This window comes from Typopeltis vanoorti, chromosome 24, assembly GCF_054136105.1.
Source record: "Typopeltis vanoorti isolate ZY-2024b chromosome 24, IOZ_Tvanoo_1.0, whole genome shotgun sequence".
In the NCBI taxonomy this organism is placed as follows: Eukaryota; Metazoa; Arthropoda; class Arachnida; order Uropygi; family Thelyphonidae; genus Typopeltis; species Typopeltis vanoorti.
Window position 1 is genome coordinate 9,732,970 of NC_143572.1, and position 25,742 is coordinate 9,758,711.

The 25,742-nt window shown below is 38.1% G+C and overlaps 1 protein-coding gene across 2 annotated transcripts in view; it reads left to right on the forward strand.

Annotated features, from left to right (window-relative positions):
* The window catches only part of Usp32 (Ubiquitin specific protease 32), an 808,142-nt gene that overhangs the window by 460,396 nt on the left and 322,004 nt on the right, over positions 1 to 25,742 (forward strand). The window lies entirely within an intron of this gene.

The following is a 25,742-nucleotide window of genomic DNA, read 5'->3' on the forward strand; positions in this document are numbered from 1 at the left end:
CCCATTGCTGATGCTGACTGCTTTGGTTTTGAGTGAATTAAGCATTCTAATTCATCCCAAAGATGTTCAGTGGTGTTGAGGTCTGGACTTTGAGCTGACCAGTACAACACTTGAACATTGTTCTGTGTTGAACCAGCCTTGAACATGCAGGGCAATATGACATAGATCTTTGTCGTGCTGAAACATGCAAGAGTCACTGCTGAAGTATTTCTACAGTATCAGAAGCATGAAATTGTCCAGGTAGCTGGACAAATTCGTGCCAGGTAGCCATCAGATATCATGGTTTAGGACCCATCCACCAATGGACCCAATCTCATCCAACCGAAACATCCCCATACCACTATTAAGCCTCCACAATACTTGACAGTTGGAAAGATGCAGACCTGCCAGAACCATTCCCCGGGTAATCTCCAAATCCAGAAGTGACCATCAAAGTGAAACGTTTGACATTGTGATTTATTGCTCCACAGAACTCGTTTCCAGTCATCTACAGTGCAGGAATGGTGTTAAAGCCACCATTCCAAATGTTGCTTGTGCATTGGGGTAATATGTGGCTTGCTCACAGAAGCTCTGCATAGTAATCTAAGATATGCATCTCTCTGTGGACAGTTGTAGTGCTGAAAGATGTCCCTGTAGCATTTTCCAGGTTGACTGTGAGGTCCACTGTTGATGATACATGGGATGCTCAAACATTCTAAGACAAGCTTTTGGATCACAGTCAGTGAGTGTTGGTGGCCTCCCAGGGCATTGTAGCACCTGGGAGGCCACCAACTGTGGTAGCACCATGACATAAGCAGCAATGGATTTCGGTATACTAAGACAGCTAGCAATGTTATAGACACAAAGACCACTGGCGTGACATGCAACTACCACTCCCTCCCCCATTGGAAGTCTGACAGTTCAGCTTAACGTTGCATCCTGACATCAAGTACAAGGTAGATGTCAGGATGTCAAATACTTCACAACTAGACTACTTGTACATTTCCAAGTTTCTGTTTCTCAAGTTCAGAGTGTTTTTTCTGGCCCATTTAATGTGGAAATGTTTCTAATAAGCTGTACTCTTCAAACTGAAGAAACTGATGTATAATTCATTGATGAAAATAGTGAAGCAGTATTTTTTTTTTTTCTATCATCATCAAATTCCTGCCATGTACCCTCAAGGGGTGTTACAGGATATGATAGTACTACATGAAAAAAATTACATTATTACTAACTTCCTATCTACAATTTTCCTCCAAATCGGTCTGTTACTTGTCAAGACTCCAACATTATCAGATCTTATATTTCTATCGTCTAAGGCACTTTGTACTGTATCAATCCACCTATATCTTGGTCTTCCTCTAGGTCGTTTTGCTGCCAACCTGGCAGAGAACACTTGTTTTGCTAATCTTTCTTCGCCCATTCTGTTTAAGCGACCATACCACCTGAGATTAGCTCTGCTAACGCATTCCTGGATACTGACAATGTCAAGTTCTTTCCTAATATCCTCGTTTTTAATATGATATTGCCATTGATGCCATCTGTTCACACCCATAATCTTTCTCAAAACTCTCATATCTACGGTTTCTAGTCTTTGGTCAAGTGTTTTACTTCTGACCCAGCTCTCAGATCCATAAGTTAATTCTGTTTTGAACACTGTCTTGTGGACAGCTAACTTAGCATTCCAACTAATTTCTCTCTTATTCCATATGAATTTATTCAGTTGACTGCCTGCTATACCAGCTTTGTTGATTCTGTTGTCTATTTCTATATTTAATTTACCATCTTCAGTAAATATCGTGCCTAAGTAGCTGAAATGTTTTACTTGTTCCACAGGTTCCCTGTTCACAACACAGTTGACATTTTCAACAATTCTACCTATTTTCATTGTCTTTGTCTTTTTAATGCTGACCTTCATACCATATCTATTACAACAGTTATTCAATTTAGTCAGGGAATCTTGCAAACTTGTAGCGGATTTATTTAGAAGTATGACATCGTCCACATAAAGCAGAGCTGACATTAACATCTCCAATTCTGATATCATGTTTAATACCACTTTCCTTCATACATCTTTGTCTGACACTAGATTTCACATTAAACCATCTTCCTGTACTTCCTTCAATTCTAACTGCTGACTTACAACTCAAATAAAGACTAAGTATTGCTTGATATAATGCCCCATTGACACCATATAACTGCAGCGTATTGAATAGCTTCTCTCTTGGCACCTTGTCATATGCCTTTTCCAGATCGACAAAACTTAAATACAGATCTTTGTTATATTTCCATGCTTTCTCAACTATTTGTCGTAAAGCGAAGATCCGATCCTGACAGCCTCTATTTGGCCTGAATCCAGCTTGTTCTTCACCAAGCTTTTCTTCCACAATTCTTCTCAACCATTTCTCAAGTATACTTGCATATATCTTGCCAGGAATACTCAGGTAGGGAAATACCTCTGTAATTCTCACATTCAGTTTTATTTCCCTTGTTATATATGGGTACTATGAGAGCTCTACTCCAATCATCGGGAATTCGTTCCTCTGTCCAGGCTTTCTGAACTATGGAGAAATGGAGGTAGCTGAGGAATTAGATAAGTACCAGATCGACATAATAGGGGTGACTGAAACAAAAAAGACCAAAACTGGTGAGATCTTTCTGAGCAATAAATACAAAATGTTATATTCAGGCAATAACAATCAAGGAAAAGAAGGAGTAGCCATACTATTCAACACAAAATACGAGGCTAATCTTCTTGAATGGCAGTCAGTCTCAAGCAGAGTAATGTGGGCAAATATTAGAATGGGGAACTGGACAATGTGACTTATTTGTGCCTATGGTCCCACAGAAGGTTCTACTAAGGTAGAAGTGGAGGAATTTTTTGAGGCTTTAGAAAAAGCAACTGACACAATGAAAAAGGAAAAGTTGGTCCTTGTTGGGGATCTAAATAGTTGAGTAGGAAATGATTGTGAGACATACAAAAATATTTTGGGAAAATTTGGTGAAAAGAGCAAAGCTAATAATAATGGCAAATATCTGTTGGATTTCTGCTCAGTACATGGACTGGTTATTACTAACACCATGTTCCAACATAAAAATGTGCACAAATTCACATGGAGAGAAGAGGCTAGGAATAAGAAAAGTCTCATTGACTATGTTATTGTTGATAGTGATGTTTTCTCCCTGGTGCAGGACACCAGAGTGTACAGAGGATTTGAAATTGGAAGTGATCACTATTTAGTCTTGAGCAGGATAAAATTGAATTTCATATTGAAAAGAATAACATGTAAGAAAGTTTTAAAGCGAATAAAAGTTGAGCAGCTCTCAGATGTAAACTGTAGACTAAAATACAGAAATATTATTGAAAAGAAAATGAAAGAGTTTGAGAACAGGAATCAAACCTTGGAGATTCAGTGGCAAACTCTGAAGGAAACATTGATTGATTCTGCCAGAGAGGCATGTGGTGAGGTTGTGTGCAAAGATAAAAAAATTAGAACTCCCTGGTGGACACAGGAAGTTAAAGAGGCAGTGAAGGAAAAGAAGAAAGCATATCAAAAGTTCCTGGCAAATAAGTCAGCTTTTACTCTTACAGAATACAGAGACAAATGTAAGAAAGCTAAACAGTGTGTAAAACTAGCTAAACAAAAGTCATGGGAGGACTTTGGCAAGAATATAGAAAATAAATATCAAGAAGGTGGCAAAATATTCTGGAGGTTGTTGAAGAAGCTTAGGAATGGAGGAAAGAGTGCTGTAAAAGGAATTAGAGATGATAAAGGTGAAATGAAAACAGGATAAAAAGATATCCTTGAAGTATGGAGTAATTACTTTGAAAAACTGCTAAATGAAACAAGCAGTGATGACAGCACAGTGATAAAAAAACACTGACCAGGCATGCAGTGAGGAATACATATCCATACTTGAAGTAGAAAAAGCCATCAAAGGCTTGAAATGTGGAAAGGCAGCAGGAGTAGATGATATTCGACCAGAAATGCTGAAGTATGGTGGTATAAGAGTCTTACAGTGGCTGCACTGCATAGTTCAGAAAGCCTGGACAGAGGGATGAATTCCCGATGATTGGAGTAGAGCTCTCATAGTACCCATATATAAAAAGGGAAATAAAACTGAATGTGAGAATTACATAGGTATTTCCCTACTGAGTGTTCCTGGCAAGATCTATGCAAGTATACTTGAGAAACGGTTGAGAAGAATTGTGGAAGAAAAGCTTGGTGAAGAACAAGCTGGATTCAGGCCAAATAGAGGCTGTCAGGATCAGATCTTCACTTTACGACAAATAGTCGAGAAAGCATGGGAATATAACAAAGATCTGTATTTAAGTTTTGTCGATTTGGAAAAGGCATATGACAAGGTGCCAAGAGAGAAGCTATTCAATACGCTGCAGTTATATGGTGTCAATGGGGCATTATATCAAGCAATACTTAGTCTTTATTTGAGTTGTGAGTCAGCAGTTAGAATTGAAGGAAGTACAGGAAGATGGTTTAATGTTAAATCTGGTGTGAGACAAGGATGTACATTATCCCCTCTGTTATTCATTATCTATATGGATCACATTATGAAGGAATGTGGTATTAAACCTGATATCAAAATTGGAGATGTTAATGTCAGCTCTTTGCTTTATGCGGATGATGTTATACTTCTAAATAAATCCGCTACAAGTCTGCAAGATTCTCTGACTAAATTGAATAGCTGTTGTAATAGATATGGTATGAAGGTCAGCAATAAAAAGACAAAGACAATGAAAATAGGCAGAATCATTGAAAATGTCAACTATGTTGTGAATGGAGAACCTGTGGAACAAGTAATACATTTCAGCTACTTAGGCACAATTTTTACTGAAGATGGTAAACTAAATATAGAAATAGACAACAGAATCAGCAAAGCTGGTATCGTGGGAAGTCAATTGAATAAATTCATATGGAATAAGAAAGAAATTAGTCGGAATACTAAATTAGCTGTATACAAGACTGTGTTCAAACCAATTTTAACTTATGGATCTGAGAGCTGGGTCAGAAGTAAAACACTTGACCAAAGACTAGAGACCGCAGATATGAGAGTCCTGAGAAAGATTAGAGGCGTGAACAGATGGCATCAATGCAATATCATATTAAAAATGAGGATATTAGGTAAGAACTTGACATTGTCAGCATCCAGGAATGCATTAGCAGAGCTAATCTCAGATGGTATGGTCACTTACATAGAATGGGAGAGGAAAGATTAGCAAAACAAGTGTTCTCTGCCAGGTTGGCAGGAAAACGACCCAGAGGAAGACCAAGATATAGGTGGATTGATACGGTACAAAGTGCCTTAGACGATAGAAATATAAGATCTGATAATGTTGGAGTCTTGACAAGTGACAGGCTGATTTGGAGGAAAATTGTAGATAGGAAGTTAGTAATGATGTAATTTTTTCATGTAGTACTGTCATATCCTGTACACCCCTTGAGGGTACATGGCAGGAATTTGATGATGATGATGATGAATTCTTACATTGTTTTTTTCCCTGTTTTTACAAATGGAAACTATGAAACTTCTACTTCACTCTTCTGGAACTGCAAAACTTTTATTCCTTATGTTTAAGCATTTCTGATAAAATATCATTTACTCCAGCTACATATCCACATATTTCAAGCTTTTGATATCTTTTTTTCTACTTCAAATATTGATATCCTTATAGCATTCCTCGTGAAGTTTTTTATGTGCAAGTTGCCACTGCTTGTTTCATTTAGCAATCTTTCAAAGTAGTTATTCCAGACTATCATCAGTTTTCATCATAACTTTATCATCTCTGATTCCTGTCACTCTACTTTTTCCCCCATTTCTTAACTTTTTTGGTAGCCTCCTTCCTGATATTTTTCTTCTGTATTCTTCCCATGACTTTTGTTTAGCTACTTTTACCTTTTACACATGTTCCGTTTTCTCAGACACATTCCAACTTAGTTGCTTGGAATTTTCAATATATGCTTTGTTCTTTTTCTGGAAATATATATACAGGGTGTTCGGGATAAATTTGACATATTTATAATTAATTATATTTTTCCGTAAGTTACATGTATTAACACACACTTCTCTTCATTTAAAAGTTTGGACCCTTCTTCATTCATATACAAGATGTCAGAAAGGATGGATAGCTGGAACCCACCTGAATCATGGAAGAGAATAACTTGTATCATGATGATTCGTGCCCGCCATCAAAATAAGGATATTACGACTGCTGCCCAATGCTCCCTGAATACAGTAAAAACAATCAGGCATGAACTAGAGACTTGCAATGGTGACTACGAGGATGTAGCAAGAAGAAAGATCCCTAGCAGATAGCCTGATTGCGTTCGTACAGCAGAATTCCTCGCAAATCTGCAGGAACAGGTGTTGAAGAACCCTGGCATTGGAATTCGGGCTTTGTTCGTGGAGTTGCTAACTGTAGTCAAGCCCTGGATAACAAGGGTAGCCAATGGTAGGCCGTATGTATGGCAGCAGGATTCGGCCCCTTGCCACACCTCTGGGAAAAGTCAAAAATGGTTGTCTGAAAATTTCTACGACTTCACCAGTCCAAATGTTTGGCCTCCAAACTCCCCAGACCTTAACCCCATGGATTATTTTGTATGGGGCGCAGTTGAAAAAGACACCAATCGCACTTCCAGTAATACAAAAGCCCAGTTAATGGATAAAATTAAAACAGTTTTTGCGGCCCTTCCCAGGGAGACTGTAGCATCAGCTTGTTCGAGGTTCCGAAGCAGAATTGAAGCTGTGATCGATGCTAATGGTGGTTATTTTGAGTAAATCTTGTTGATAGTATTGTAATTAACTCTGCCTGTAATGTTTTTTTGTCAATTCATTAAATTTAATAGATACAAAGAAGATTTTCTTTTTCCTTACGAAACTGTCAAATTTATCCCGAACACCCTGTATATTAGGGTTACCAAGTAATTTTATAAACTTGGTTATTTTACTCCTAATCCCAAGTAAGCAAACAGTTAAGTTTGCGCCTGAACGTAGTTCAAGTCTAAAGGTGGTGCAACACCAGGGCAATTCATTGTAAAGTGGGTAAAGCTCTGATCACTGTTCTTGGTATTTTCCATAATGTGAAGCACATCTCACTAAGAGATGTATACTGCAATACATTATGACCTTTTTTGAGGTCTCCTCAGTGAGTAGCTAGACCCTAAATACCTAGGTTTTAGTAATACAGAGCCTTATCAACTTTACCTATACAAGTTGCTACAAGGTGTTTTTATTTTGAATAAGAAAATCTAGAGGAGATATAGATGTAAAAAAAACTTATTTACATCTATATCTCCTCCAGAGATTCTTATTCAAAATAAAAACACCTTATAGCAACTTGTATATGTAAAGTTGATAAGGCTCTGTATTACTAAAACCTTGGTATTTAGGGTCTAGCTACTCACTGAGGAGACCTCAAAATAGGTTGAAACCAGTCTGGGTAGTGACCTCACACATAATGTATTGCAGTATACATCTCTTAGTGAGATTTGCTTTACATTATGGAAAATACTAAGAATAGCGATCAGAGCTTTACCCACCTTTACAATGAGTTGCCCTGGTGTTGCACCACCTTTAGACTTGAACTACGTTCAGCGCAAACTTAACTGTTTGCTTACTTGGGATTAGGAGTAAAATAACCAAGTTTATAAAATTACTTGGTAACCCTAATATACATTATTCCCAAGATAAAAAAACTTATTTACACACACACACACACACACACACACACACATCTATATATACACAGTGGTGCCTCATAGTTTGAATGCTTCTAACTTCAAACGTTCCAGAGTTCAAACGGCATTTCTAAGTTCGAACTATGGTCCAGGAGCTCAGAGTCATATAGCATTAGACAGTTTTGGCATGCCATTGGGCATGCTTCTCCCCCACTCATTTCCCCTGCCTGTGCAGTATGTGTCTGTCTCAGTCCGCTGGGCGTTGTCCCTTACTTTATACAGCCTAGTCATTGCGCGATATGTTTGTCTAGAGAATTTTTAACTGTTTTTGGCATTTTTTTTTATTGCCCATGGCATCCAAGAATGTAGAAAGAACAAAACCTAAAAGAAAAGTTGTAGTATCGACAATTGAGATGAAAAAAGAGACTATCATGAAACACAAAAGCGGTACACGATGTTTAAAATGTCAAAATCAATGATAAGTAGCATTCTTAAGAATAAGGAAGCAATAAAAGCAGCAAATGTGGCTAAAGGTGTGACAACATTGACCTTCAGGAGATCGCATGTTATTTGAAGAGATGGAAAAACTCCTTTTAGTGTGAATAAACAAGAAGCAATTACGTGGTGACGTTATTATCGAGATAATTATTTGTGAGAAAGCCAAACATCTGCATAGTGAACTTAAGAAATGCACACCTGAGGCCAGTACTGAAAATGGGGAGTTTAAAGAAAGTAGAGGCTGGTTCCATAAATTCAAAAAACGAACTGGTATCCATAGTGTTGTCATGCACGGAGAGGCTGCGAGTGCAGATGTAGAAGCGGACAAATTTGTAAAAACCTTTAAGGAGTATGTGGATAGTGAGGGATTTGTATCTCAACAGGTTTTTAATTACAATGAAACAGGTCTTTTTTGGAAAAAAATACCCAAAAGAACCTATATTATAAAAGAAGAAAAGATGGCACCAGGATATAAACCTATGAAAGATAGAATTACTTTGCTGCTTTGTGGTAATGCTAGTGGAGACTGTAAGATAAAGCCTTTGCTCATTTACCATTCTGAAAATCCATGCATTTTTAAAAAGAGCAAATTCGGTGTTATGTGGAGGGCCAACACGAAAGCGTGGGTTACCAGAGAGTTTTTCACTGAGTGGAATTATCAAGAATTTGCTCCCACTGTAAAAGCTTATCTTACTGAATAAAATCTAACATTAAAAGCTCTTCTAGTGACGGACAATGCTCCTGCTCATCCCCCAAATTTAGAGGAGGATTTAGTTGGTGAATTCAGTTTCATCAAGAAGTTTTTGCTGCCCAATATCACTTCTATCATACAACCCATGGGCCAGCAAATGATTTCAAACTTCAAAAAACTGTATATTAGGTTATGTTTCAAAAGTGCTTTGAAATAACCAATGCTACCGAACTGACTTAAAGAATTTTGGAAAGAGCATTACAACATTCTTCATTGCTTAAGGATCATCGATAAGGCATGGAAAGAAGTTTCTATTAAAACAATGATTTCTGCTTGGGAAAAACTCTGGCCAGATTGTATTTCAGTCAGTGAAGTAGTAAGCTGTGAAGAAGAGTCTGTTGTAAATGAAATTGTGTCTTTGGGTAAAGCTATGGGATTAGAGGTGAGTGATGAGGATGTAGAGGAGTTAATAGATGATCATAAAATTGAACTCAGCACAGAAGAACTTCAACATCTTCATGATCAACAACAAAAAGAATGGGAAAAGTAAACTTTTATGGAAGAGAAGGACTCCAAAGGATGCATTTCCAATGCCGACCTTCAAGAATTGTTCTCTATTTGGGTTAGAACACAAACTGAAAAAATGGCACCCTAATAAGACAGTAGTGACCAGGAATATCAACTTATTCAATGACAACGTGATGGGTTATTTGAAAAATATCAAAGAAAATTGTAAGTTCCAAACAACATTAGATAGATTCTTCTCTGCAGAAAAAAGAGAACGTGAATCAGCATTGTCAACTCCAGCTAAGAAGCAGAAAGAAGACACTTAACAACGAGAGCATTATTTTCATCTTTGTGATTTTTATATTAAAAAAATATTCTGCACTGTTATTTTTATGTTGTAATAATTAAAGTTAATAAAATAAATATAAGATTATTTTGTTTAATTTTTTCTAAGTTATTAACATTAAAAAACCTAAAATAGATAAAATAAAAAAAAAGTATTGAAATTTTTTGGATGTGGGAACAGATTATTTCGTTTTCCATTATTTCTTATGCAAAATCTTGATTCAGACTTTGAACGATTCATAGTTCGAATGGGTTTCTGGAATGAATTAAATACGAACTACGAGGCACCACTGTATATCAATTTTTTTTTTTTTTGTGTGGGGGGGGAGGGGGCATTTTACCCTATTTCTCCATAGGTGTGAATCAATAGTGTAAAATCTTGTATAGAAAGAATTATGTACAAAATTCTTATATACCGATTTTACTTGAGAAAGAAAGTCAATACAAAATACTTGTAGTTTACTTAACAGTTTTTCATAAGTGTTTTATCTAATATGATAAAATATTAGAATGAATTGCTAAATTGCTGAAGTGTTTGACCGCCAATATTGTACAAACAAAGAGATAGCCCAGACATGATTAGAAATATAGACTTGAGGCTATCGCCAGGCACGAAAGTCAGCAAGTTATGGGGTTTTCCTGCCATGACTTAGCGATTTTGTAGGGGGGAAGGAACCCCTGGTAGAACATCCATGGAACTTGATCTGAAGAAATTCCAAGACCGTGAAGGTAGAATAAAAAAAAGAGGCAGGTGCTCTGCTCCAGGCTGTCTGTTCCTGACTTGTTCCAGTGTCACTTCGAAGAAGATCCTGTGCCCAGCCGTTCCAAGGATGTGGGGGGGGGGATATCCTGCTAGCAGTATTCTGACGATGGTAGGAAATTTTTAACAGCGGTCAGCCTGTTCGAGACATCCCATCGCGAAGTTCTTTAAGCAATCTCTGAGAATGCTGTGTCGTCGTAGCTGTGGAATAGTGTCTGTTTGCAGTTCTAACGGGAAAGAAGAAAATTATGTTCGTGATCTCTAGGATTTTGAATGCTGATCTGACTGAGAAATGTTTCAAGTAAGATTAATGTAGAACTATTATGGATTGTGAACCGTAGAGCAGGGAATGTTGATTACATAGTTGCTAGCATAATGTAAAGTTGTGAAGTCGGAAAACCGTGCTTCTGAATTATTGTGAGATTGTTATATGTAGAGTGATGAGCATTTGTTAATGTTAAGTTTATTGTTAAGAGTTAATGTTTGAAGGAGAGATTGATTGTGAAGCTTAGTTAAGCATAATTCTGTTAATGGTCTAAGTTAAATTGAGTTGAAATGTGTGTGAAACTGACTATTATTATTATTATTATTACAGGCAACTCCAGGGAGTCATTAGACTCATCGAGGGAGGCCCCAAATCATATTCATCACAACTATTCGACATTCATACAGTATCTATCATACCTCGCCTTAAACTCATTCACTGTCACAGCATCCACCACAGACTCAGGGAGCGCATTCCACTCATTCACTACTCTAAAAGTAAAGAACCCAGCTCTAACACCTTTACTAACCACACTTTTGTCCAGTTTCCATGGATGTCCCCTAGTCCTCCTACAACCAGCCCTGTTCTCAAAAATATCTTCTGAATTATTTTTATAGAAACCCTTCAGTAATTTGAATGTCTCAATCATATCTCCCCTCCTCCGCCTATCAACCAATTTTTGCAACCCACAAATCCTCAACCTGTTCTCATACGGTTCATTCCACAGACCTGCTATCATCTTGGTCACTCGCCTCTGGATCCTCTCCACCTCCTCCCCATCAAGAAGAAACCTAGGTGACCAAATCTGAGCACAGTAGTCGAGATGGGGTCTTATCAAGGCTCAATACAGAGGAACAATAACCTGCTTGTCTCTGCTTGTTAACGTATTCTTCAGCAACCAATTGATTTGATGAGCTGATTTGGCCACTTTTGCAATGTGTCCCCTAAATTTCAATTCCTTATCCACCAACACTCCTAAATCTCGTGCCTCATCAATTTCCTGGAGCACGGTTCCACCAATGCAGTAAACTGCCTCCAATCTTTTCACCCCAAAATGCATAACCTTACATTTTGCCACATTAAATTGACATCCATTCTCCCTAGCCCAGACCTCCAATCTATCCAAATCATCCTGCAAAATTTTGACGTCATCTGCATTCACTATTGCCCTACCCAACTTCGCATCATCCGCAAACAAATGAACTGTTCCTCTCAGATCCTTTCCTATATCATTTATGAACAAATTAAACAGCAGTGGTCCAAGAACAGATCCTTGTGGCACACCACTAGTCACAGGCCGTCTTGTGGACTCTACTCATGAGTAAACCACTCTCTGATATCTCTCCGTCAACCACCCTCCTATCCATCTCACCAACCCTATGTCCATTCCCATATGCTGCAATTTACTGATTAGAATTCCATGTGGTATCCTGTCAAAGGCCTTAGCAAGGTCCAGTAGAAGCACTGTAAACCCATTTCCCTTATCCAGTTCAGCCGTCACTGTGTTATAATACGTGAGCAAGTTACTGAGGCATGACCTACCCTTCACAAAACCATGCTGTCCCCGATACAGTATCCCATTTTCTTCTATCCAATCTTGTATTTTCCTCTTGACTATTTTCTCTAAGACCTTGATAATGATTCCTGTTATGCTGATTGGCCGGTAATTTTCAACAGCAGCCTTGGAACCACCTTTGTGCAGTGGAACTATTTTCCCCTCTTTCCACCCCCTTGGGACTGACCCAGTCCTGAGGCTCAGATTAAACAAAATGGTCAAGGGCACTGACAATTCTTTGGCCGCTTCACGTACGACACGAGCTGGTATACCATCCAATCCCACAGATGTATTGACATTGAGGTTCTGTAATAGACTAGTTACCTCTACTTCATTCATCACAATTCCAGTATAAGCTGTTGGTTCTTCCATTTCTGCAAAGTCACCACCTGGATGATATACTCTTGCAAAGTGCTCGCTCAGTAATTCCACAACATCGACTGATTCGGTTACCTCCCTACCCTCAGCATTTTTTAAGATCATTCTACCATGAGCATTTTTCCTTTTACTTGCAACATATTGAAAAAACTGTTTGGGATTCTCTTTAGCCTGCATGGCCAATTTCCTTTCGTAATCTGCTTTTGCTTTTCTTACCACCCTTGTTACCATCCTGGCCTGAGCTTTATACTGTTCCTGCACCTGATGGTCACCCTTCTCCTTAAATTCCCTCCACAATTGTTTCTTTTTTTGCAGCTCAAGCTTAATAGTGTTATTCATCCATTTAATCCCTACCTGATTTATTATTCAGACTCTTGGTATACAGTCAACCATTGCCTCCTGCAAACAGTTCTTAACCACCTCCCATGCACTATCAACATCCAGCCCTTGCAGTTTTACATGCCATGGCATTGAGCCAAGCACACACCTAAGCTTGTCATACTTACCAGCCCGGCAATTCCACATGTACCCTGTCTTAATTGTAAATTCGACTCCTTTAGCCACCTCCCAAGTCATGACCTTATGGTCACTCTCACCAACTGGTGGCAACATGGTCATGTTCGTTACAGCTACATTCTCAGTTGCAATTACTAGGTCCAGCACTCTCTGCCCCCTGGTATTTTCCAATGCATGTTGCCGTAGATAGTTGTCCCTTAATAACTGCATAAAATCCAATTCCTTCCTCCCATGTGCCCTCTCCTCTTTCCAGTCAATGTTACCATAATTGAAATCACCCATAATAATTACCCTCCTTCCACTCATTTCTTCTATTTGCTTATGCATACTATCCCCACCATCCACTCCATCACCCGGTCTATAGCAGCACCCAATTGTATATTTTGTTCTGCTAGATTCTATCTCACACCAAACAGCCTCAAATGTGCTTTTTTCCCCATCCTGCAGTTCAACTTCTATACTCCTTGGCTGAAGCTCATCAGCTATCGTCAATAACACTCCTCCCCCCTTTTTTTCACCCTGTCACTCCTGAACACGCTATACCCATCGCATTCAATCCCACTAGCTTTATCATCTTCTGTCAGCCATGTTTCACTAATACCGACAACCTGTGGCCTGGAAGTGCCAACCATGGCCAAAAACTCTTCCTTCTTGTTCCTAATACTCCTGGCATTAGTGTACATGAATCGCAGAAGCCCATTTGTCCCATCCCTACTTTGATGCCTTATACTAACTATCCCATTCTGATTTGTTGTCCGTCGTACTCGCCCGGGCATAATATACTCATTCATTAACTTAACTGCCCCCCCCCCAAAGTCTGCATATCTACTCCCCCCCTCTTAATAAATCTAGTTTCCCTGAGGCTGTACATCCACTTCCACATCATTCATCAATACTCTTTCAAGTCTCCGTACACCAACTCCATTCAAATGTAACCCATCCATCTTATATAAGTCCTTTCGCCCATCGAACTCATTCCACACATCCACAAATTCCACACCACTCTCCACGCATAACCCACGCATAAAGTCATTGGCAATTATGGCCCTCCTTCTAAACACTTCGCTGTCATACCGTGGTAAAATACTCACAATCCTAACTCTCTCACTCTTCTCTTTTGCTACCTCAAACAACTCCCTCACATCCTCTATCATTTCCATTTTGTCCTCTTTCAAATCATTCATTCCTGCCACGATTATCATCTCTTTCACCCTCTGTTTTTGCAGTCGAATAGATTCGCTGACGTCCTTTATGTTCGCACCCGGCTGGTACGACTTCGTTAAACTCTCAATTATTACGCCTCTTAATAGCGAATCCCCATATAGCACTTGCTCCCTTCATTTTATTGACATTTACGAACATTCTATTATTTGCCGTCACAGACTTCCGCCGGTTATTTGTTGGTACGTTCAACACACATTTTTCCATACGCTCCAGTTGTCTTTTGGCTCTGTGTATCGCGCCATTCAAACGGGCAATTTCGCTACTCGCATTTATCTCACCATTTTCATTATCGATCAAATCATCCATTCTTTCTGTGTTTCTACCTTCATTTACACTTTCAGCGACGCTCTCACACCTATCTGGCACTACCACGCAATTCTCTAGTACACCGCCATTTTCTACATTCTGACTACCGTTAACGATATCAGTCTCGATACACGAAACACGCTTGAAGTCCTCATTCTCTTTACACTTTCTACACATATTAACTCCACTATCACTTTCTAACCAGACTCCTACCGCTCTTCACAAGGCATACATCTCACAGACAGCACATTGCATAAATTCGTTTACATCAAAACTCTTAAACAAACATGGCGACCTGGCTGCCATTTTTTTCTTTATCGGTGCCATGTGTATGCTATCTTTTCTTAAAAATAATAATTAAAATAACAGAAAACACGCAAAAATTGCACAGACACACCAAGAAACAAAAAGCAAACAATACTACTTAAAATTCTAGTAAAATATCTAATGTTAACACAAAATAATACTAATCTTTTCAGGAGCTCTCGACAAGCCGATGATCTAATCCGTGCGACACCAAGCGACCTCCTGTGTGCCTGGTGTATATGTGAATGTATATATTTATCATTGTTTTTAAGCTAAAGGCTAGAAGTGATTAATTTGAGAACCAGACACATGCATTGCATTGTTACTTAGCAAAATTGAAAGGAACCAGATAAATTTGATATGTGTGAAATCTTATTTCTTTTATTTTTGTAATTACCATGTCTTAGTATGAATAAATTGTTTTGTTTGTTAATAACTTGCCTGATTTTGACTTACCAATGCACTTCTTATAAAAATATAGAACCTGTGTGTCCTTAAAGTTAACCACGACTGACTAATTTTAAATATCAAACGTTGCTTGAATTAGGATTGAATATTAGAGATAATTCTGTGTTCTGCTGAGTATTTCTCTTACATGTACAGGAAAGACAAACAATTCCTTTAATGGCACAGTTGTTATACAAATACATTTTTAAAGATCAGTGTAAGAGAAAGCCAGCTAGTTAGAAAAAAAGAATTGGTTCCAGCCAGAGGCAATTCCTGAATCTATACTCCACACACGTGAAAGTTGCAAAGTTACGACCTTGGGGGGGGGGGGGGGGGGGGAATTGTAGACTAAAGGATTAAAAGTGATGACTGGCTCAAGCAACGATTACAACTTGGAGTTACGACTAAAAGAAGTTAAGATAAGAAATAATATTAAATATATTTCGAATCAAGCATACAATAAAAAATTAAAGAAAAAAAATCTTTCTGTTTTTACAATAGATACAGGGTGTTCGGGATAAATTTGACATATTTATAATTAATTATATTTTTCCGTAAGTTACATGTATTAACACACACTTCTCTTCATTTAAAAGTTTGGACCCTTCTTCATTCATATACAAGATGTCAGAAAGGATGGATAGCTGGAACCCACCTGAATCATGGAAGAGAATAACTTGTATCATGATGATTCGTGCCCGCCATCAAAATAAGGATATTGCGACTGCTGCCCAATGCTCCCTGAATACAGTAAAAACAATCAGGCATGAACTAGAGACTTGCAATGGTGACTACGAGGATGTAGCAAGAAGAAAGATCCCTAGCAGACGATCTGATTGCGTTCGTACAGCAGAATTCCTCGCAAATCTGCAGGAACAGGTGTTGAAGAACCCTGGCATTGGAATTCGGGCTTTGTTCGTGGAGTTGCTAACTGTAGTCAAGCCCTGGATAACAAGGGTAGCCAATGGTAGGCCGTATGTATGGCAGCAGGATTCGGCCCCTTGCCACACCTCTGGGAAAAGTCAAAAATGGTTGTCTGAAAATTTCTACGACTTCACCAGTCCAAATGTTTGGCCTCCAAACTCCCCAGACCCCATGGATTATTTTGTATGGGGCGCAGTTGAAAAAGACACCAGTCGCACTTCCAGTAATACAAAAGCCCAGTTAATGGATAAAATTAAAACAGTTTTTGCGGCCCTTCCCAGGGAGACTGTAGCATCAGCTTGTTCGAGGTTCTGAAGCAGAATTGAAGCTATGATCGATGCTAATGGTGGTTATTTTGAGTAAATCTTGTTGATAGTATTGTAATTAACTCTGCCTGTAATGTTTTTTTGTCAATTCATTAAATTTAATAGATACAAAGAAGATTTTCTTTTTCCTTACGAAACTGTCAAATTTATCCCGAACACCCTGTATATTTTCTTCTAAGTGCCACTTGGACTCCAAGGTTTGGTTTCTTTTTCCAAACTCTTGTATTTCTCTTGAATAATATCTGTAAACTTGGGTCTGTAGTTCACCTCTAAAAGCTGTTCAAGTTTAATTCTTTTTAAAACTTGTGACATATTTTTTGATATTTTCTGTTCAATATATTTATTTTTCTCCTAACCACAACGTGATGATCATTTTCAGTTTCAAATCCTCTCTATATTCTTACATCCTGAACCAGTGTGATGTTATCACTGTTAGTGATAATATAGTCAGTAAGACTTACGTCTTCTCTGCATGTGAATTTGTACACATCTTGATTTTCAAATATGATTTTAGTTGAGTTCAGGACGTTTACTAGTCCATGTCCTGATCAGTTCATTAGATTCTTACTATTATTATTAGCAGCTTTTCCACCTTTTCTCCAAATTTTTCAGACATTTCTGTATATGGGATTCATTTTATTCTCTGCTTTGATCTCCAACAAGGATCAACATTTCCGTTTTTTTCATGTTGCCTTCTTTATCTAATGATTCAAAAAATTTCTCCACTGCTTCCTAAGGGGAACCTACAATCCCTTCTGTGGGATTTTAGGGATGAATAAGTTTCATTGTCTGATTCCCTGTTTTTAAATTATCCTATAGTCAAGAAGTTTATTTGTGTGTTTGTGTTTGAATGCTATTGGTGCTCCTCCTTTTCTTTGATCACTGTTGCCTGAATATAACATCCTGTATTTATTATTTAGCAGCATCTCACCTGTTTAGTCTTCTTTGTCTCATTAACATCAGTTATGTCCAAGTGGTTTTAACTAGCTGCCATAAAATTTTATCATGTATCATCATATTTGATTTTGGTTTAAGCCAATGTGGAATATAGTTTGGCTATAGACCAGTTTGACCTTTATTGAGGTCTCTTCAGTGGGAGTCAGACCTGGGATATATGCCAAGGTTGAAGTAATGCAGAAGTCATATGTATCTCATATATAAGCAGACAAAAGGAGCTTGACCTTCTTAATAAAAATCTCTGGATGAGAGAAACAGACAACGTAAACTTACAGTATCGATATAGTGTAGTACTGTAAATGTATTTTCTCTTCCTTATGATTATTCTTAATAAGATTTTCTTTTCTCTAGCTTACTTTATTGTAAGAATACAATATATAATACATATAACATACAAAATGTGTTAAGCGACTGAATGCATATTACACCCAAGGTAAAAAACTTTCTACATCTTTCTCCCATCCAGAGATTTTTATTAAGAGGTCAAGCACCTTTTGTCTACTTGTATATGAGATATATATGACTTCTGCATTACTTCAAAGTTGGTATTTGCTCCCAGGTCTGGCTCCCACTGAAGAGACCTCAATAAAGGTCAAAACTGGTCTGCTTAGTGACCCTTCCCATTATGCATTGCATTATACAGGACTAAAATAGGGTGTGCTTTGCATTATGGGATACATACTAAGGCAAGTGATAAGAAGTCCTTAGCGTCTATATTCAAGTAGCTCAGATGTGAATATATATATATTATTAATTAGTTTAAATGACTGATACCAAGAGATGAAGAGGTGACATGGTTTATTTAAATGGTGTCAGTCATTTAAACTAATTAATAATATTTTCTACTGAGTAAAAATGAACAATCACAATATATATATATATATATATATATATATATATATATATTGTGTACAGAGGCGGCTCATGCATAGGCACTGCAGAACTGCAGCATCCCCAATTTTTCTTGATATATAAATATATTTATTAATTTATTTGTATTTGTAAATCTACAATCCTATACAGAATTGTATAGGATTGTTGATTTTATCATCAACAAACCTATACAATTCTCTTATTTTGTATAAAAAATAATAAAAACCCATCTTGCTGCACTTGAAGGGCGAAGGACACTAGCAGCACTGTGTTTACCACAGTGTCATATTGCTATGCTCTCAAGCATATGCACATCATAGTGAGATGCGAGCTATTAGCGTAATGTGGCAGCACTGTCCGTCCGTCAGTTCCACTGTTGTTTATATGCAGTTTGCCCAGTAGTAGAGTGTTCGTAGTGCTTATCGTGTTTACTCAGTCTCTTTAAATATTTGGACATTACAATTAAAGGAATGGATTTTATTTTTAAGTAATTTTGAATTATACTAAACTGTATAATTTTATCGATAATAAACAATATTTTTTCATGAAACAAAACAAGAAGAATATATTTTATTTTTAAGTAATTTTGAATTATACCAAACTGTATAATTTTATCGATAATAAACAATAATTTTTCATGTTTAATTTTTTTTTTTTAACATAATTTTGATATTTTATCCAATCAGGTATACACTTTACTTATAGTGTATATGTATATTTCGAAAGTTGCAGCACCCCTACGATTTCAGGTCACGAGCCGCCACTGTGTGTGTGTGTGTTTTCTTCACTTAGAAAATTGCTTTACATGAATCGTTTGCTTTCTGTGTCCAACTGCATTAGTGTCACTGCGTATTTGCAATAACTAAAAATTTTAATGAGGATGTTAGGACAAATGTACTTTGCTAGCTACTGTGTTTGGTGCTACTATAAAACTTTGCATCTTTTGTATATGAAGGTAATCTTTTGTATCTGAACCAAAGCAGACTTTGGTTCAGACCGTCAATTATTAATCTCCAATTTAAAGATCCATCTGAAAGCAAACAAGAATAACAGCAACAAAACAAAAGATATGATTTTTCACAAATGGACAAATTTACAATGGACATAGCTCAAGAAACAAAAAAGCACACCTCAGGAACGAAACATTGAATCATATTGGACACACCTAAAACAAACCATTCCAAAATCTTCAACCAAAAACATCCCAATAAAAAAGAAGAATGATAGAGAGTCCATGGATTATAAAAGAAATCCTAGAACTAATTGAAAAAAGGAAACAAATTAAAACAACAGATTGGCTAAACCCAAATTACCTGAACCTGAATAAAGCTATTAAAAAATCTTGTCAAAAAGATAAAAATAGCTATATCCAAAACATCTATAAAGAAATAGAAAGACACTCCAACTCTAATGAAACAACAGATTTATTCAAGAAGGTTAAGGATATAACCAAAAAAATTCAAATCAAAATTAATATAATTGCAGAGGAAAATGGCATGATCTTAAATGACACCAATGACATAGCCAGAAGATGGAAAGAGTATTGGGCTGCGCTTTACAAGGACCCAGCTATTCAACAAGAAGACGAAGGAGCTATGGAAAACATGGAAACGGAGATCCTCAAAAATTGAGTAGAACAAGCAATCAAAAAATTAAGGAAAAAACAAAGCCTCAGGTCCTGATTCAATACCAGCTTAAATGCTGAAAAACCGTGGAGTGAATGCAGTCAACTGGATACATGATTTATGCAACAAAATCTGGAAGATGGCCGAATGACTTGACTAGTTCCACCATTATCCCAATCTACAAAAAAAAGGCAATGACAACAACTGTGAAAAACTGCCACACCATTGCTCTTATCTCACATACCAGCAGATTTTACTACACATTATTAAGGAGAGATTACAAAGTTTTATAAACCATCAGATCTCAGAAGAACAAGTAGGATTCAGAAAAGGTCGAGGGACTAAAGATTGTATATCTAATAACAGACAAGGCGTTTGACATGGTATCCTGTCAGACGCCTTTGCCAGGTCCAGCAGTATCACTGTAAACCCATTTCCCTTATCAAGTTCAGCCGTCACCTTGTTATAAAACTTGAGCAAGTTACTGAGGCATGATCTACCCTTCACAAAGCCATGCTGTCCTCTGTACAGTATCTCATTTTCATCAATCCAACAACTGTGAAAAACTGCCACACCATTGCTCTTATCTCACATACCAGCAGATTTTACTACACATTATTAAGGAGAGATTACAAAGTTTTATAAACCATCAGATCTCAGAAGAACAAGTAGGATTCAGAAAAGGTCGAGGGACTAAAGATTATATATCTAATATCAGACAAGGCGTTTGACATGGTATCCTGTCAAACGCCTTTGCCAGGTCCAGCAGTATCACTGTAAACCCATTTCCCTTATCAAGTTCAGCCGTCACCTTGTTATAAAACTTGAGCAAGTTACTGAGGCATGATCTACCCTTCACAAAGCCATGCTGTCCTCTGTACAGTATCTCATTTTCATCAATCCATTTCTGTATTTTTCCCTTGACTACTTTCTCCAAGACCTTGACAACGACTCCTGATATGCTGATCAGTCGGTAATTTGCAACAGTAGTCTTGGATCCTCCTTTATGCAGTGAAACTATTTTCCCCTCTTTCCACGCCTTCGGGACTAAACCAGACCCGAGACTCAGATTAAACAACATGGTCAAGGGCACTGATAATTCCTTAGCCGCTTCATGCAAGACCCGTGCCGGTATACCATCCAATCCCACAGATGTATTCACATTAAGGTTCTGTAATAGACTATTCACCTCCACTTCATTCATCACAATTCCCGTATAAACTAATGGTTCCTTCATTTTTTCAACGTCACCACTTGGATGATATACTTTTGCAAAGTGCTCGCTCAGTAACTCCACTATATCGACTGGTTCAGTGAACTCTTTACCATCGTCATTCCTTAAAATCATTTTGCCATGTACAGTTTTTTTCTTGCTTGCAGCATATTGAAAGAACTGTTTGGGATTCTCTTTTGCTTGCATAGCTAGTTTCCTTTCATAATCGGCTTTTGCTGTTTTTACCACACTCGTTACCCTTCTGGCCTGCACTTTATACCGTTCGTGTGCCTGCAGGTCACCCCTTTCTTTAAATTCCCTCCATGGTTGTTTCTTTTTTTTCAGCTCAAGCTTAATGGTGTTATTCATCCATTTAACCCCTACTTGTTTCACTATTCGGACCTTAGGTATACAATCAGCCATAACCTCCTGTAAATGCTCTTTGACCACTTCCCATGCTCTATTGACGTTCAGCCCTTGCAGTTGTACATGCCATGGCACTGATCCAAGCAATCTCCTAAGCTTGTCATACTTGCCTGCACGGTATTCCACATAAACCTTGTCAAAAATTCCACACCTTTAGCCACCTCCCAGGTCAAGACCTTATGATCACTCTCACCAATAGGTGACAACATGGTCATATTCATTACAGTCAAATTTTGAGATGCAATTACCTGGTCAAGCACTCTCACACCCCTAGTATTTTCAATTACATGCTGTTTCAGATAGTTATCCCTTAATAATTGAATAAAATCCATTTCCTTCCTCACATGTGTCCTCTCCTCCTTCCACTCATTTCATCAATTTGTTTATGCATACCATCTCCACCATCTATTCCATCACCTGGTCTATAGCAGCACCCAACTGTATATTTTATTCTGCCAGTGTCAATCTCACACCAAATAGCCTCAAATGAGCTCCTTTCACTATCCTGCAATACTTCAATTCTCCTTGGCTGCAGTTCATCAGCTATCATCAATAACACCCCTCCCCCAATTTTATTCTCTTTGTCCCTCCTAAACATACTATAACCTACACATTCTATCCCACTAACTATATCATCTTCCGTCAGCCATGTTTCACTAATGCCAATAACCTGTGGCCAGGAAGAGCCAATCAAGGCCAAAAATTCTTCCTTCTTGTTCCTAATACTCCTGGCATTAGTATACATGAATTGCAGTGATCCCTTTGTCCCACCCCTATCTTGATGCGTTATTCTAAATGTCCCATTCCCATTTTTTGTCCTTATTGCTGGCTCAGGTACATTATATACATTTTTACACTCAACTGTCTCACTGATGTCTGGATATCCACTTCCCCCCTCCTTGGTAGTTCTAGTTTCCCTGGTTCTGCACATCCATTTTCACTTCATTCAGCAACACTTTTTCCAGTCTCCGCACACCAAGTCCATTCAAATGCAGGCCATCCATCTTGTATAAGTCCTTTCGCCCATCAGACTCATTCCACACCACACCGTCCGTAACCTGCGCATAATGTCATTTGCGATTATGGCCCTCCTTCTAAACTCCTCTCTGTCATACCACGGTAACAGACTCACCATTCTAACTCTGTCACTCTTTTCTTTCGCTACCTTTAACAATACTTTCAAGTCCTCTCTCATAAAAAAATGTATCACCTTTCAATTCATTCGTACCCGCCACAATTATTAATTCTTTCACCCTCTGTTTTTGCACTCTAATACTCTCACTTACATCCTTAAATTTCGCACCCGGTAAGTATGATTTAGTTGCACTCCCATCTATTACTCCTCTTAATAACGAGTCACCATACAACACTCTTTCCTTCATTTCGGAAACTCTCCCACGCTGTTTATTTACATTAGCCGAATCACTCTGGAAAGAGTTTTGCAGGTGCTCTAATTGCCGCTGCGCATTTTGTATCACTGCACGCAACCTAGCGATCTCACTTCCTACAAATAATTCCTCATTTTTTTATCATTCAAACCATTTTCTCTTTCTGTATAATTGCTCTCACTCTTTCTTAGATCACCGCTCACATTGCCATCTTGTACACTGCAATTCCCTATCATGCCACTATTTTCACTCACATTCTGGCTTTCTTCAACCATAACTGTCTCACAACCTGACACATACTTCGACTCCTGACTTTGCATACACTATCTACACATTCTCCCACCACTATCACTTTCAATCCAAACTCCAGCCTCATTCGGGAATGCATACATTCCACACACATCACATTGGACAAATTCTCTCACGTTATAGTTTTTGAACAATGGTGTCGTATTTTTGTACCGAGCCCTGATAAGACCTCATCTCGACTACTGTGCCCAGATTTGGTCACCTCGGTTCCTTCTTGATGGGGAGGAGGTGGAGAGGATCCAGAGGCGAGTGACTAAGATGATAGCAGGTCTATGGAATGAACCATATGAGAACAGGTTGAAGATTTGTGGGTTGCAGAAACTAGTTGATAGGCAGAAAAGGGGAGATATGATTGAGACATTCAAATTGCTAAAAGGATTCTATAGGATTAATTCAGAGGATATTTTTGAGATCAGGACTGGTGGTGGGAGAACTAGGGGACACCCATGGAAGCTGGGCAAGAGCGTGGTTAGCAGGGGTGTTAGAGCTGGGTTCTTTACTTTTAGAGTGGTAAATGAGTGGAATAAGCTGCCAGAATCTGTTGTGGGTGCCATGACAGTGAGCGAGTTCAAGGCAAGGTATGATAGATACTGTGAGAATGTTGAACAGTTGTGTGAACATGATGTTTAGGACCTCCCTCGATGAGTCTAAGGACTCCCTGGAGTAGCCCATAGTAATAATAATAATAATATCATTATTATTGTTATTTCACGTGTACCTCCATGGAGTCCTAAGACTCATTGTGGGATAGCCAAACTATCAACAATATCTATCATACCTCCTCTATAAATGATAACAAACAAAGCACTCACAACTGACTCAGGAAACCTATTCCATTCATTCACCCACCACTCTCCAAGCAAAAAATATAGTCCTCACTCCCTTGCTAACCACACTCTTTACCAAAATTATAGGGATGACCTCTTGTTCTGCCCCCCCCCCCCCTAGCCAAGTGCTAATTTCCTTTGTATTAATCCTATCAAATCCTTTCACTTAAATGTTTCTATCATCTATCCCCTCCCATTTGTTTGCCTATCAATCAAATTTGCAATCTACAAACTCTCAATTTATCCTCATAAGGAGCATTTCACAGACTGCTCACCATCTTGGTCACTCGCCTCTTGATCCACTTCACCACACTCTTCTTTCCCAAGAAAGCCAGGTGACCAGACTTGAGCACAGTAATCCAGATGTGGTCATATCAAGGCTTTATGCAGAGAAATTATAACTCCCTTATCTCTGCTTGTTAATGTATGTTCTTCAGGTGCCAAGTAATCCTCTGAGCTACCCTGGTTAATTTAACAATATGCTCTCTAAACTTCAACTCTCTATCTGCCACAATTCCTAAATCCCTAGCTTTGTCAATTTTCTGGAATATACTTCCCTCAGTGTAGTATATAGTTTGTAATCTTTATATTCAAAAATGCATAACTTTACACTTTTCCAAAATTAATTGACATCCATTATGTTTTGTCCATGCTGTCAACTTATTTAAATCATTCTGCAAGCTCTGTACATCATCCACCCAACTTTGCATCATCAGCAAACAAATGAATATCACCCTTCAAATTATTTCATATATAATTTATCTACAAATTAAACAGCAGTGGTCCATGCACAGAGCTCTGTAGCACACCATTTATCATCTGCCTTCTCCTGCATTCTGATTATCCATCACTACTTTTTGGTATCTGTTCATCAGCAACCCTTTTTATCCATATCACTAGTTTCATATCCCTCCCCATTTGTTGTAGTTTGCATAGCAGAGTTCCATGTGTCAAATGCCTTTGCAAAATCCAGCAGTATCATCGTGTAACCACCATTCACTTTATCCAACTCAGCTGTCACTCCATTATAAAAAAATAAAAGTTAGCAGATTACTAAGACATGATGAATATATGTCTTAGTAATACATCCGGAAACCATGCTGCCTCTTTCAGAATATTATATCCTTATCCACCCATTCCTGAATACTCTTTTTGACCCTTTTTTCCACCACTCCTTAGAACCTCCTTTATGCAAAGGAATTATTTTGCCCTCCTTCCACTCTCTTGGGACTTTTCCAGAGTTGAAACTTAAATGAAACAGCTTGGTGAAAGGATTATTATTATTATCAACACCCGACCTCTATGGAATCAGAGACTCATCATGGGAGGTACTCACTATTGCATACAATGCTCATCCAACTGTGTCTTAAACTGATTCAATGTGTCCACATCCACAACACACT